Source organism: Phyllobates terribilis, unplaced genomic scaffold (assembly GCF_046119375.1).
Source record: "Phyllobates terribilis strain yellow unplaced genomic scaffold, ASM4611937v1 Scaffold_327__1_contigs__length_2127877, whole genome shotgun sequence".
NCBI classification, from domain to species: Eukaryota; Metazoa; Chordata; class Amphibia; order Anura; family Dendrobatidae; genus Phyllobates; species Phyllobates terribilis.
Window position 1 is genome coordinate 620267 of NW_027363087.1, and position 14734 is coordinate 635000.

The 14734-nt window shown below is 41.6% G+C and overlaps 1 pseudogene; it reads right to left on the reverse strand.

Annotated features, from left to right (window-relative positions):
- LOC141221659 (protein ELYS-like) overlaps nucleotides 1–14734 on the reverse strand; it is a 116321-nt pseudogene that overhangs the window by 53456 nt on the left and 48131 nt on the right.

Here is a 14734-nt window from a genome sequence, read left to right on the forward strand (position 1 = left end):
CAGAACAGCAGAACCTTACCAATAGTGACCCACATTTTACAAACTACACTTCAGTGAATTCACCCTACACCACGGGTGTGTCACAGAATTTTATACCATTGAGCAGTGAAGAAAAATAATTTAATTTTCCATTTTCACACAGGAAAATGGGTAAAAATGGTACCAAAATTTGCCACACAATTTCTTCTGAATGTGGCAATACAGCACTGCTTAGCCATACAGCGAGACTCAGGATGGAAGGAGCATTATTTGTCTCTCTGTGAACAAGTTATAGTAGAATGTGTCACAGAATAATACCTGATGAAGACACCCGAGCAGTCTCAAAAGATTGCTATTTGTTACCATCTTTTCAGTTAGCAATTAAAAGGCATCAACCACTGAGGACTCTTAAATTTGAATATTTTTCTATCTACTGTCTAACACAGTAAAAAGATATTTTTTATCCTGTATTCATACCACAAAAATGTTGTTTTACGAGGGAAAATGGGTAGAAATGGTACCAAAGTTTATCACACAATTTCTGCTGACCAAGCAATACCTCATATGTGGCTATACAGTACTGCTTACCCACATGGTGAGACTCGGGGGGAGGAAGCGCTAGGACTCTTTGAGAATAAATTATTGTAGAATAGTTTGTGGACTCCACATACAGAGCCCAACGTACCAGAAGGGCAGAACCTCCCCCTCGAGTAACCCTATTTTGGAAATTACACCCAATTGGGAATTTATTTACAGGTGTAGTGACAATTTTAATGGATGATACAGAGTTAAAAATGCAAACCTGCCATTGTAGTGCCCATACATTATGCCCAACCTGTGCTTCCGGAAACATGTACCCCGTAATTTAAGCGGGCCCTCAACGCTACAGAAGTGCCAAATTTGTGGACGCTAAACGTGGTTTAGGCACATTGTGCAGCTTAGACGGAGGGGGGCATTTGGATCTGGGAGTGCAGAATTTGCTGGATTTCTTTTGCGGTGAGCAATTTCACTTTTCCAGAGCCTTTGTGCAACCAGTAAGGTGGAAACCCTCTATATTTCCACTGACAGGTGACGGACCTGAGTGGGGACTTGTTTTTTTGTGAATTAAATCAAAGCTTTTATTGGGAACATTTTACATAACATTTGGGATCACATCTATACTGTGCTCTACGTTGAGCACTTACATTGGGGTTTCCATCGAAATCTCCGAATGATGTGATTCAGATGAAACCCCTGAGGGATCCATTCTCCTCTATGATGATGCAACAGAGTTCCTCTGTACTCGGTCTGGTCTCTCATCATAGAGAGCAGGATAAATGTGAGCTGAGCCTTACTTAAATCTTTAGGAGGCAAAGTGAACAAATCAACAGAATTGGTTTTATTTTTAACGCCTTCACTGTGGGTCAGCATGATTACAGAGACACCAGGTTTATTACTTTTTTTGTGTTTGGCCACTTTTGCGCCCTAAACCCCCCCCCCTTTTATTAAAAAAAACACAACAGTTTTTGCATCCCCATATTTTGAGAACTATAATGTTTGTATATTTCTGCTGACAGTCATGTGAGGACTATAGCTTTTTTTTTTTTTTATTTCTCCACTGATGAAGCTGTATGGCGTCTTTTTTTTGAGGGAGAAGATGACGACGTTACCAGCTATTTAAATACGTCTTTTTTATTGCATTTTGTTCCACTTTTTTCAATGGTATGATGAAAAAGCATAGTTTGACATTTTATGGTGTTCACTGAAGGGGTTAAATAGTGAGTTTTATAGTTCGGGTCGTTTTGGATGTGGTAATACAAAATGAGCACTTTTTCGTTTCTCTTTACAGACATATACATATTTATTGAATTATTTTTAATTTTTTGTTCTTATTTAAAAATATTTTTTAAATTTTTTAGTTTTTTTACTTTACTTCATTCCTTTATGGGATTTTACCTTTTATTACTCTGATCACTGGGATAATGCATTACACCTGTCAGTGTTACACAAACAAAAGACTTTTAGGCCATCCTTCTTGCATGGTCTAACAGGCCACTGTAGCTGGCAGACGGAGGTCATTATTTGACCTCAGATTGCCATGACTGCCATCAGGAGCCCGTGTTTGTGTCGCAGGGGTGCTGATTGGGTGGGAGAGGGCTTCTAAAAGCTGCGATAGCGAGAACGAGACAGACAGAGTAAAGAAACTTTCTACAGTCATGGTTATGCTGGCTTTATGGCCTCTTACTTGTTCAGAATCTGTGAAGGCAAGCTTCAGCAAATCTTCCACAAGCCCCATTTCTTGACATGTTTCATACATATGTTTCAGCAGCTCTTCAACATTCAATCGGCTGGAGTGGAGCTTTTGCAGATTCCAGGCCTCAAAAATGTGCCTACAAATTGTGATAGGTCATTAAATATACAGCCAGTGGATACCATAAACCTATCGCTGTGCCCCAATTCATCATGATTCTTTAATTGTCTAAAGACAACTAGAAATTAACATGTGACAAAGGCAACAAAACTTACCTGTTTTCTAAAAATACAGTCATGTGACGTTTGACCTCTGCACTGTTGAATATTGGAGGCTTCATAGCTAGAATATAGCGTAGGGCCAGTCTGTGGTCTCCATGGCACATTAAGGTCTCTATAATCAGATTGTGCTGCCATGGCATTACCTTACTTGTGGCAGGATGGAGCAGACAGTCCACTGAATTCTAGAAGTGGAAAAAAGATCTGTTATTCTTTCTTAAAGGGAACCTATCACCTCCAAAAAACATATTTCTCTGCAAAATGAGTGGTAATAATGGCCCTCTGCAGACTGACTGGCTGCTCTGCAGAGCGTCAACTGCAGGGACAGTGATTCCAGTCACGCTCACTGTATGGACTAGCAGCTCCCTGCACCATCCTATGGAAGAGAGCAAAGAAAAAGGAAAAAAATCTACAATAAAACTTAACCCTTTCAGGACATGGTGATTTTTTTATTTTTGCAGTCATTTTTTTTACCTTTCGCCATCAAAAAATGTATGAGGGCTTATTTTTTACAGGACAAATTTTAATTTTGAATAGTGCCATTCATTTTACCACACAATATACTGAATAATGGTAAAACAAGCTTCAAGTGGGTTCAAATGGAGGAAAAAAAATGCATCCCAATCCTCCATTATTGGATTTTATTTTTTTTGAGGGTGTTCATTTGGCGGTTGACGGCAGTCCGATTACAGTGATACCAAACATGCAGCAATTTCTCTATATTTAACTAGAGACTTTGAGAACATGTTTCATGTGTAACTGGACACAATGGTTGCAGTGAGGAATAAATATGTTTTTTTTCTCATTTTGGCTCTGTTGCGATGATATTAGCAATGTATTTTGCACCTAACAAGTTAACAATTGTTAAGTGCAAGGGGGTGTTCTTGTTTCCACAGGGGGTTGTGCACTTTTCCTCCAATCATAAGCAGGCAGCAACAAAGCATATAAAGAACACCCCCCACCATAGCTGAGAGCAGGTTTCTCAGTGTGCGATGTACCTCTTCTAGCCTAACCTCCTGCATGAGTGGCAGTGTGCAGGGAGGGGCAGAACAGCGGAGTTTAAAGGGAATCTGCCACCCCCTGGGAGATAGCAGACCTCTAATATGGCCATACAGGGGATAGAAAACGTGCTTTTATAAAAACACATATCTCTGCAATCAGACCTCTACTATGGGCCATACAGGTAGTATAGAGTTACTTTTCTATAACCTGCATGCCCATAGTAGAGGTCTGATATCACCGGGGGGGTGACAGATTCCCATCAGACCTCTACTATGGGCCATACAGGTAGTATAGAGTTACTTTTCTATAACCTGCATGCCCATAGTAGAGGTCTGATATCACCGGGGGGGTGACAGATTCCCATCAGACCTCTACTATGGGCCATACAGGTAGTATGGAGTTACTTTTCTATAACCTGCATGCCCATAGTAGAGGTCTGATATCACCGGGGGGGTGACAGATTCCCATCAGACCTCTACTATGGGCCATACAGGTAGTATAGAGTTACTTTTCTATAACCTGCATGCCCATAGTAGAGGTCTGATATCACCGGGGGGGGGGGTGACAGGTTCCCATCAGACCTCTACTATGGGCCATACAGGTAGTATAGAGTTACTTTTCTATCACCTGCATGCCCATAGTAGAGGTCTGATATCACCGGGGGGGGGGTGACCGGTTCCCTTTAAATGTGTCCCATAAACCCTTCTGTCAGCTCTTTTCTAATCACTGATCGCACTGCAGACATAAACGGGATTACATCCTACTCACTGACAAACCTGCTCTACGCTATGGTGGGGCGTGTTTGCTATGTTGCTGCCGGCTTATGGATTGGTCAGCATCATACAGGTGTAAGAACCATACGTCACCAGTGACATCTCTGTGATAACTCATTAGGGGTAAAATTTAAGAAAAAAAAAAGGAAAAAACACACAAAAAAAAAAAACATTTTATACTGCTCTGCAACCATTATTATATCCAGTTGAACATGGAAAATTTGGTGACCGGTCCTCTAAGTGGTCTTAGAAAGCAAAACATTATTTTGTGTTGCCATTTTCCTAGACTCTTGTGTGCTATCCTGACATTTTTATTGAAACCAATTTTGTGTACATATAATGCACGGTTTGCTTATTAATTACTTTTTTCCAGGTTGGTGAGGTGACCCAAAAAAATGAAATTCTAGCTTTTTTTTTTTATGGGTTAATGGGTTAATTCGTTACGTATTTTAATGGACTGTACTTTTATGAATGCAGCAACAACAAATGTTTTTGTTCCTTTATTTTTAAACTGAGGAAAAGGGGGCGATTTTAATTTATTCAACTTTTAAAAACTTTTTATTCACATTTTTGTGAAACCGGTGATCGTTTATAGCACATACAGTAATGCAGTATATACAGTGGGGAAAAAGTATTTAGTCACCAATTGTGCAAGTTCTCCCACTTAATAAGATGAGAGGCCTGTAATTGACATCATAGGTAGACCTCAACTATGAGAGACAACATGACAAAACAAATCCTGAAAATCACATTGTCTGATTTGGAAAGATTTTTTTTTTCACATTTTGGTGGAAAATAAGTATTTGTCAATTACAAACAAGCAAGATTTCTGGCTCTCACAGACCTGTAACTTCTTCTTTAAGAGGCTCCTCTGTCCTCCACTCATTACCTGTAGTACTGGCTCCTGTTTGAACTTGTTATCATTATAAAAGACACCTGTCCATAACCTCAAACAGTCACACTCCAAACTTCACTACGGTGAAGACGAAAGAGCTGGCGAAGGACACCAGAAACAAAATTGTAGCCCTGCACTAGGCTGGGAAGACTGAATCTGCAATAGGCAAGCAGCTTGGTGTGAAGAAATCAACTGTGGGAGCAATAATCAGAAAATGGAACACATACAAAGACCACGGATATTCTCCCTCCATCTGGGGCTCCACACAAGATCTCACCCCGTGGGGTTAAAATGATCTCCAGAATGGTGAGCAAAAATCCCAGAACCACACGGGGGGACCTAGTGAATGACCTGCAGATAGCTGGGACCAACTTTACAGGCTACCATCAGTAACACACTACGCCACCAGGGACTCAGATCCTGAAGTGCCAGACGTGTCCCCCTGCATAAGCCATTACATGTCCGGGCCCGTCTGAAGTTTGCTAGAGAGCATTTGGATGATCCAGAAGAGTATTGGGAGAATGTCATATGGTCATCTGAAACCAAAGTAGAACTGTTTGGTAGAAGCACAACTCAGCGTGTTTGGAGGAGAAAGAATGTGGAGTTGCATCCAAAGAACACCATACCTACTGTGAAGCATGGGGGTTGCAACGTCATGCTTTGGGGCTGTTTCTCTGCCAAGGGACCAGGGCGACTGATCCGTGTACAAGAAAGAATGAATGGGGCCAAGTATCATGAGATTTTGAGTGAAAACCTCCTTCCATCAGCAAGGGCATTGAAGATGAAACGTGGCTGGGTCTTTCAGCATGACCATGATACTAAGCACACCGCCAGGGCAAAGAAGAAGTTTCTTCGTAAGAAGCATTTTTAAAGGTCCTGGAGTGGCCTAGCCAGTCTCCAGATCTAAACTCTATAGAAAATCTTTGGAGGGAGTTGAAAGTCCGTGTTGCCCAGTGACAGCCCCAAAACATCACTGCTCTAGAGGAGATCTGCATGGAGGAAAGGGCCAACATACCAGCAACAGTGTGTGCCAACCTTGTGAAGACTTACAGAAAACGTTTGACCTCTGTCATTGCCAACAAAGGATATATAACAAAGTATTGAGATGAACTTTTGTTATTGACCAAATATTTATTTTCCACCAAAATTTAAAAAAAAAATCTTTCCAAATCAGACAATGTGATTTTCAGGATTTGCTTTCTCATTTTGTCTCTCATAGTTGAGGTCTACCTATGATGACAATTACAGGCCTCTCGCATCTTTTTAAGTGGGAGAACTTGCACAATTGGTGGCTGACTAAATACTTTTTTTCCCCACTGTAGTTGAGATCGTGGTATTAAGAGGACAATGACAGAATCTTCAGCATACCACCGGCTGTCATAGTAACTAATCGGTCCCCACCAGATTGGCAGCAGTGTTTAAATTGGTAACCATCGCAACGGAAACTTCTCTCCGGCAGCGGCTGTTAGAGACTGATGTCAGCTATGTCTTACAGCCAGCATTAGCCAAGTGTGGAAGACGCTCAGCTCCTAAGTCCCCTCCACACATGCGGACCCCTTCCTAGGATGTGAATTCATGTCCTAATTCTGGAAAATTAACTTTTTTTCATCCCTTTCTCCAGTAAGCTTTCCAGACATGATTCCATAGCCACTTACCTGCAGATTACCACTATATATGCAGATAAATAGCATATTTTTTTGGAGGTGACAGGTTACCTTAAAGATGTGCAGAAGCCGGCAGCTCAGAGAAATGAGTAATAAAATCCTTAAAAGCAGTTGTCTGGGACTTTGCTAGTGACGGATTATCGTTACGATAGGTCATCAATATCTGAATGCTGGGGGTGTGACATTTAACTCCCCCCCCACCAATCAGATGCTTTAAGTGTCAGCTGTGGAGCTGCACAGCGCCATCAACTATAAAGTGGCCACAACCTGGTACTACACATTTGCCGCCTGTACAGTACACGGAAGAGACTACTGTGCAGTTGTCGGACTGTGTAATTCCGCTTCACAACTGAGTACGTCTGGCTGCCACTGGCAACTGGAAGAGCTGATAAGTGGGGGTGTGGAGAGTCTCACCCCCAATGATTGGAAACTGGTGACCTATCCTAAAGATTGTGAATCAATATTAAAGTCCCAAACCCTTTAACATACATAACATCAATTATAGACTATATATACATAGACACACACTGTATATTCAATTGCCGCAGCGCCTTGAGCAATGACGATGCTGTAGTTCCCAGCGGGTGACAGGTTGATGTGGACACAAGACAAGAATCGCAGACGTCTGCTCTGACAAAATAGTAAAGGCTGCAGTCAATACGCTGCGGATTTGCTGCGGCAGTCATGTGAAACAACAATGTCACCTGCCAGGAATAGCAGCGCCTATCTCGCTTGACTGCCAACCGTTGCGGAAGACTAATATACATTACTTTTCATTTCTAGGGGGAATGGAGTTAAGGGTTTGTCGGTAGTGGACAACCCCTGTAAATGAAGTGTGTATCTGAAGTAAAATGGTATGGATTGTGTGGAAGGACAAAACTCTAAATTCTCCGTTTTCTATTAGAGCCAGATCAGCTACATATCAGCATTTCTGAAGGGGTTTCTTCTTTATAAAGCAAAGTGAAAAGGTATTTTTACTGAACCGGTTGAGTTCAGTAGAATTACCAGGATGATATTACCAGCCCAGATATCTACACAACCTTAAGGGTACTATAATAATTAAAAATACAAGTAAACAGTAAAAACAATACCTGATAATCATTGTGATCCAGAAGCCAAAAGCCTTGAGTAAGTTTTATTAGACCACAAGGGATGGAAAAAGCTGCGGGAAATGATTCTATGGAAGAATCCGGCTTATCTGAGAACGAGTACATGACATCCAACAAAAAATAGACCATCTGGTATACAAGTGGTTAAGGTTATTTGCAATACATAGTCTTGTAAATAATTATAAATGTTTTGCACAAAACTATATGTTTTGGTTTAGACAAGAGAACTCTAGCTTAATTTGTGAAAGAAATTGGTGAACTTTTGGCCCACAGTGTTGCACTTTAAGCCAGGCCTTTTCCACTAAACCATACGCCTTTGTCTGGCATAAATCACAAATATGGTGGAAATCATGAGACCTTTTTGTTTTAGGTCATCTGGTAAACGGAAAAAGGATACAATTGTGTGTTTGTTTATTTCATCTGTATCTTCTAGTAGATACACGTCTAGAAGTGCCTGCAACACACAGTGTTAAAGATCAGTTAGCAAGAACGAAAAAAGTTAAAAAGGGGTATTCCCATCACAAAGATCAAGCAGTAGTTATAATATTAGCAAATACCTCCAATTAAAAATTAAGTATAGTTCTTCAGATTCACTATGTCGCTTACCTCATGTGCATCCATGGATAATACCACTAGCAACTAACTCACTATATGATTTATCATAACCATAGATACCCAAGTTACTGGAATGACAACTGACAACGTGCAGGGATGGTCAGCTGTAAGAGACAGCAGCCATCGTGATTCAGCGCAGTGACAGGACCTCGCAGCGGCGTACATGAACAGCAGTTTGCGGGAATGCACTACCCTAAGTGCCGTACATATATGGCAGATGTTGTGAAGGGGTAAATAATACCATATCGTATATCATTCTTCTTCCGAGTTAAGTTGTATGACTATCATATTTTCTGTGCATGATTATAGGGGCAGCCATCTCGGGAGGGGTTCAGACATCCGATATGATGCTCCATTTCTAATCGGGGATAAATGTTCCTCTTTGGGAATGAAAGTTCCACGTTGGTGTGGGTCCCAACACCCAGACACCAACCGATTAGCAAGTCATCACCCATACTGCAAATAAGTGATAAAGGGGCTGTCCGGTTAAAACTAGTTGAGAGAGATGCTTTAGGGAGATAAAAAGTAGCATAGGACTATTATGAAGAAATTGAACATTTGTAAGTTTCAGCTTTACTTTTTTTTTAAATTTTTCATACTACTATATTGAAAGAATAAGAAAAAAAATCAAAAAAGATGTTCAACATACCATATAAAGTACTGAAAAATGGGAAGACAACAGCAATGTGACCCAGTATATTCAATGAGAAAGGGATTTTACAGTAAGAAAAATGCAATTTTCACAATTCTATAATTGCGAGTTACAGGACCGTGAGCATCCCAGAGAACGCCCAATGGTTGGGGAAAAACAACAAATAACAAACCGCATACCAGACTGCAGCATCATATATCACAAGTTGGCAGAAGCCATAGTGTAAATCTTGTAAAATTTTACAAAAAGTGTGGACAGAGGCCAGATAGCAGCCAACCAGACTGCCCAGGAGGCTCCGACCAACCTTGTGGAATCAGCAGTAATCTTGAACAGTGGAGATTTACCCTTGGTCTTGTTAGCTTGCATAATAGCGAAACTGATCAATATGGGAATGGTTGTCTTGGAGGTTGACCAGCCTAGTGTGACCCATCAGGGATCACAAAAAGAGAATTGGATCTCTGGAAGATTTCCATAAGAAAGATAGGCCCTAATGGCTCTGACCATATCTAGACAGAGGGAAAACACTCACAGGGACCAGCAGGAGGATAGGCACAAGGAGGGGAGAACAATGTTATCATTAATGGGGAATGACTTGATCAACTTTTGGAAAACAATGTAGCACAGAGAACAAGAACAGCTTGTCCTGATAGGGAACAAAATAAGAGAGCCCCGCAGGAAAGGGAAGTGTGCTCAGGCACGCTATCAATGGAGGTTATTGCCACAAGAAATCACACCTTTTGTAAATACGAGACACGCCACAGAAGCATGACATCAACTTGCTGCCACTTTTTAGAGTCCTGAACTTTTATCTGAGGGATACTGAATGAGAGAAGAGCAAGGTAGTGGCTCTAGACACTAGCTACCTGGGCTTCAACAGAGGGAGGTATAGAAAATTTGACAACTAATTACTCTGCAAGGAGAAAATTACCTCAAACCTCCTAGAGGAAGGCACGAGTTAGTCCGTACTGCCATTCTTTGGTAAGAGCATCACCAAGTCTTCATGGTTGGAAAAGAGAATGGTTGCCGGACTTGACGGAAGGAAACTACTTTTTGGGAAGGAGAGGAGGACACTACTTACTTGACTTCGAGGGTGGCCCTCATTGCCCAGCAAAGGTCATGCAATGCAGAGGCTAGCTTAGTATTCTGCTCAGACTCAGAATCACTCAGAGGTAACCCCTGGAGAATCAGACTGGGCAGGGGCAGACGCAATCTCATCCGCGGTGGCACTGTCCGAGGAATGCCAGAGGATGTGTGGGAAGAAATCCTATGTCTTGTGAAAGCATCTGTGCATAGGGAAGTATGCGCCTCAATTTCTATGTGAGACAGGGCAGAATTACTCGACTTAGGAAAGAAAACATTGACACGCAAGTTGGGCTAGCAAGCGATCTAGAGAAATCAACTGTGGACTGGGAGAGGGTGGCCAGGTTACTTTGAGCCAAAGTCAAAGATCTGGCACATGCTGCTCAGTTCTTTAGGGGAATCTAAGGGGTTGTGAGTAGGCGAAGCGTTAAGGCAGCCTCACTGACCACATGATAAACATTTGTCACAGAGCAAACAAACAAAATAGGTGACCAGTGCAACAGGGGGAAAGCTTCCTAAAATAAGTTCTCCCTTGGAAAAGGACATGGCACATAGAAAAAAATTAAATAGGACCAGGACGACGCCTAAAAGTACCAGGGAGAGGTTCAAGAGCCGTAAAATCACAGAACTGCGTCCCAAAATTATGTTGGCAGCAGAAAGGTGGCTGGAGCTGTAGAAAGGAGGTGTAGACGAACAGGAAGATCAGATGGAGGCAAAGGAGAAGCCCAGGACTGAAAGCCAGTAAAAAAAAAAAAAGTGACCGTCCCACAAACAGCGTGAAAAGTGCCCATTGACAACAAAAAGTCAAGCCTCAGATTATCCCGAGCAGGGAGAGCGAGATAAAATAGTTTTATGATATAGCACTACAAATTACATTTTGAAAATTAGGAAATAAAAAGGAGACAATCCCCAAACAAACCCAGGAGGAAGCCCCTAAGGCAGAGGTTTGGAGGAGCAATTCAGTAGGCAACAGTGCGATTTGGGGGAGGGTGGGTTATAATACTCATCCTTCCAATTTTTTTTGGAAGTCCACAGGCTAAACCCTTCAGGAACCTCTACGGATTAGGGGCTCAATAGCACTCCACTGCAGCATCAGCCTTGGTGGATCGATGACCGGCGGAGATGGATGAGGAATAAAAGTTATTTCATTGAGTTGCTGGACAACCTTCTGTTGCCCGCTAAGCATTAGGAACTTTACATCAACTTCAGAGGCAGACATTTGAAATAGTAGCGATATATCCAATAACTTTTGTTAAAGCTACCGGATAAAGTATAAAGGTCTAAAACTGCAATGGAAAAAAGGAGGGAAAAATGTTCCAGCTTCTAACATCCAAGAATTTATTGAAGTAATCGATAAAAAGATGGTATGAAAATGTTTTCAAACGCTTAAAGAGGACCACACACCAGAACCTTTACTGATCATAATGAAGAGTCCACAGCAGAAACAGATCAGATACTTTCCATGCTGTTTTACACTGAACATGCATTTCAATGAGGTTCAGTTGTAAGTTCCACTTCAGCACCCAATTAGCATTAACACTTTGGAAGAGAAAGAACTTGGCCTGTGATGTATAGTTAAATGGGTTTGAAGTGATTGGAACAGTACTAAACAGTTATGGCATAAACATAAGATTGCCTTATTGGTTTTTCTTACATGCAAGGTAGCAGGTGGATATTTGCCTGAGCCACCGTCTCTCTTCCATAAATGCTCAACTCTTTCTCCAAGCCGAGAAATCAGGTTATCGATCATCAAGGTAGAATTCCATTTACCTCTGTAACATAGGAAACATAAAAAGTGTTACCTTTATACCCCTAAAAGCAATAAAAAAAATGTTGCGCAATATTATTAATCAGTTTGTATAACTCCTTAAAGGCAAGGGTCACGTTTGGCCTTCAGAACAATTTTTTAATTTTGTAATCTCTGCCTTCTGAAAATGTCTGAGAAGTTTTATTCATCTGTTATCATGGCCATATACATTTACAAATTTAAAATGTTTTCTTATATTAATTAAATGTTACTTTTTTTCTCCCCCTTAACAGTCTCAGATTTGGATGTTGTCAATAAGTATTCAGCCCAGGGTCATTTATATACGGTCAGACCTGGACACTCCAGCGCTTCTAGAACCTTGTAATTGTGGCTTTCCAGCAGCACAAAGTAACATGTAGGTCGGACAGCAATTAACAGCCTCTGATCTATACAGAAGAACCTAATCCAATCCGGTCCCAATGATGGCATTTACACCAAAAGCTCTCTGCTCCAACTAAAACGTGTGCACTTTCATGCGGCAGAAATGGGGTGATGGAGAAGGATGAATGTGTTACCTAGCATGCAATTTTTGGGGAATAAATCCAATAAAAGGAGCAAGACTCTTTCCTTTAGATTTTTCAATTTTGTGTCAAGGGAAAAAAAAAAAAAAAACACCATCAGCAAAGGGCTTATTCAGACGTCTAAGCACAGACGCTAATGCACAGACTGGCTGCGGGTCTCCAGACCCAAGCGTGACAGCTTCATGTATTTCTATGAGCCGGTCACTCTCGAGTCTGGAGAGCAGTGGCCAGAATGTGCATTGCAGTTCCATCTCAGACAGTTTTTATGGACGTCTGAATGAGCTCCAATAGGGATTTCTGACAAACTGACTAGAAAAAGTGGTAGGGAACTGAAGTCCGTATTACAGAAATCAGAGCAACATTTTCACTACCTAGACAAATGCTCCAACTTTTTCCGACGCTCAGCATAGTAGTGCTGAACCAGTTGATAATTGTAGTATGGCCTGGTCAACTGCACGGCTCCATCTGACAGAATGAACAAGGAAAAAAAAGGGAGAATAAACACAAGTATATAGCAAAATGAAAAACAAACAGTACATTCATTTTGTTTTGGTCAAGAAAATCGTGACAATTGCAGCAAAACATTTATTAGTTAAGGGGGTTGTTCGGTCACAACAAATTTGATGACCTATCCAACAAGGCCATTGGCTAATTTAAAAAAAAAGTTCTTGCTCTAGATCAAAAGTGCATAATCTGTGGCCCAGGATACCCTTCAGTGTGCCCTCAACCATGTGCTTGGTCATATGTATTTTATATGTCATGGAGAAGACCAGCGAGGCATAGCACTGAAAGGGAAGGTAATTATGGTGTGCTGTGGGGTCATTTCTGGGGGAGCCGTATTGTGGCAGAATGTGCGAATCCTGATTCCTGTAGCACAGAAAGGAGAAGATCAGATGAAGAAATGTCACATGCGTGAATGGCCCTTATATGCATTGTAGATGATGGGAGAAGGGAAACACTAAACTGTTTCAGTGTCCTACACACAGTACAGACAAAAAGTTTGGACACACCTTCTCATTGAAAGATTTTTCTGTATTTTCATGACTATGAAAATTGTCCATTCACACTGAAGGCATCAACAGGACAATGACCCCAAACACACCTCCAGGCTGTGTAAGGGCTATTTGACCAAGAGAGAGAGTGATGGGGTGCTACGCCAGATGACCTGGCCTCCACATTCACCAGACCTGAACCCAATCGAGATGGTTTGGGGTGAGCTAGACCGCAGAGTGAAGGCAAAAGGGCCAACAAGTGCTAAGCATCTCTGGGAACTCCTTCAAGATTGTTGGAAGACCATTTCCGGTGACTACCTCTTGTAGCTCATCAAGAGAATGCCAAGAGTGTGCAAAGCAGTCATCAAAGCAAAAGGTGGCTACTTTGAAGAACCTATAATATAAGTCATATTTTCAGTTGTTTCACACTTTTTTGTTAAGTATATAATTCCACATGTGTTAATTCATAGTTTTGATGCCTTCAGTGTGAATGTACAATTTTCATAGTCCTGAAAATACAGAAAAATCTTTAAATGAGAAGGTGTGTCCAAACTTTTGGTCTGTACTGTATACTACAATGTATAGAGCTGAATGCATGGTCTCTTACTTTCTGGTCAGCAAACCAATTAGAATGGTACCTCTATTTTCCTCACGAGTGGGAGCTCTATAAATTGATCCAGCAACTAGTTGTTATTTATGGCACATACTTTCAATATAAAGTAAATGTCTCAGAAGGTAAGTCTTTAGTACTATTGCAGGCCATGGAGTTGGTTCGATCAGACCATGTTGTTCTCGGACCCAAAAAGGCTGTGCATTGGAGATGTTTTCTGCCCTGAAGGTTTATGCCGGGGTCCCACTAGCTTATGGCATCAGAAATGCTAATGAGTGTGGGCTCCTGCTCTGCTGGGAGCGTGAGCCGAGAGTCAGTGCCCGGATTCTCTCGCATGAGGGGATCGCAGCACAGCTGGAGAGGGGACGGAGAAAGTCATTTCTCCATCTCCTGTTGCCGGCGGGAATCGCACTGCACTCGGGTGATATCCAAGTGCAGTGTGATGTTTCACACGCACCCATAGACTTATATGGGCGCGTACAATCCAATTCTCGGGTACAATCGTTTTCGCATGAGAAAATAATCGC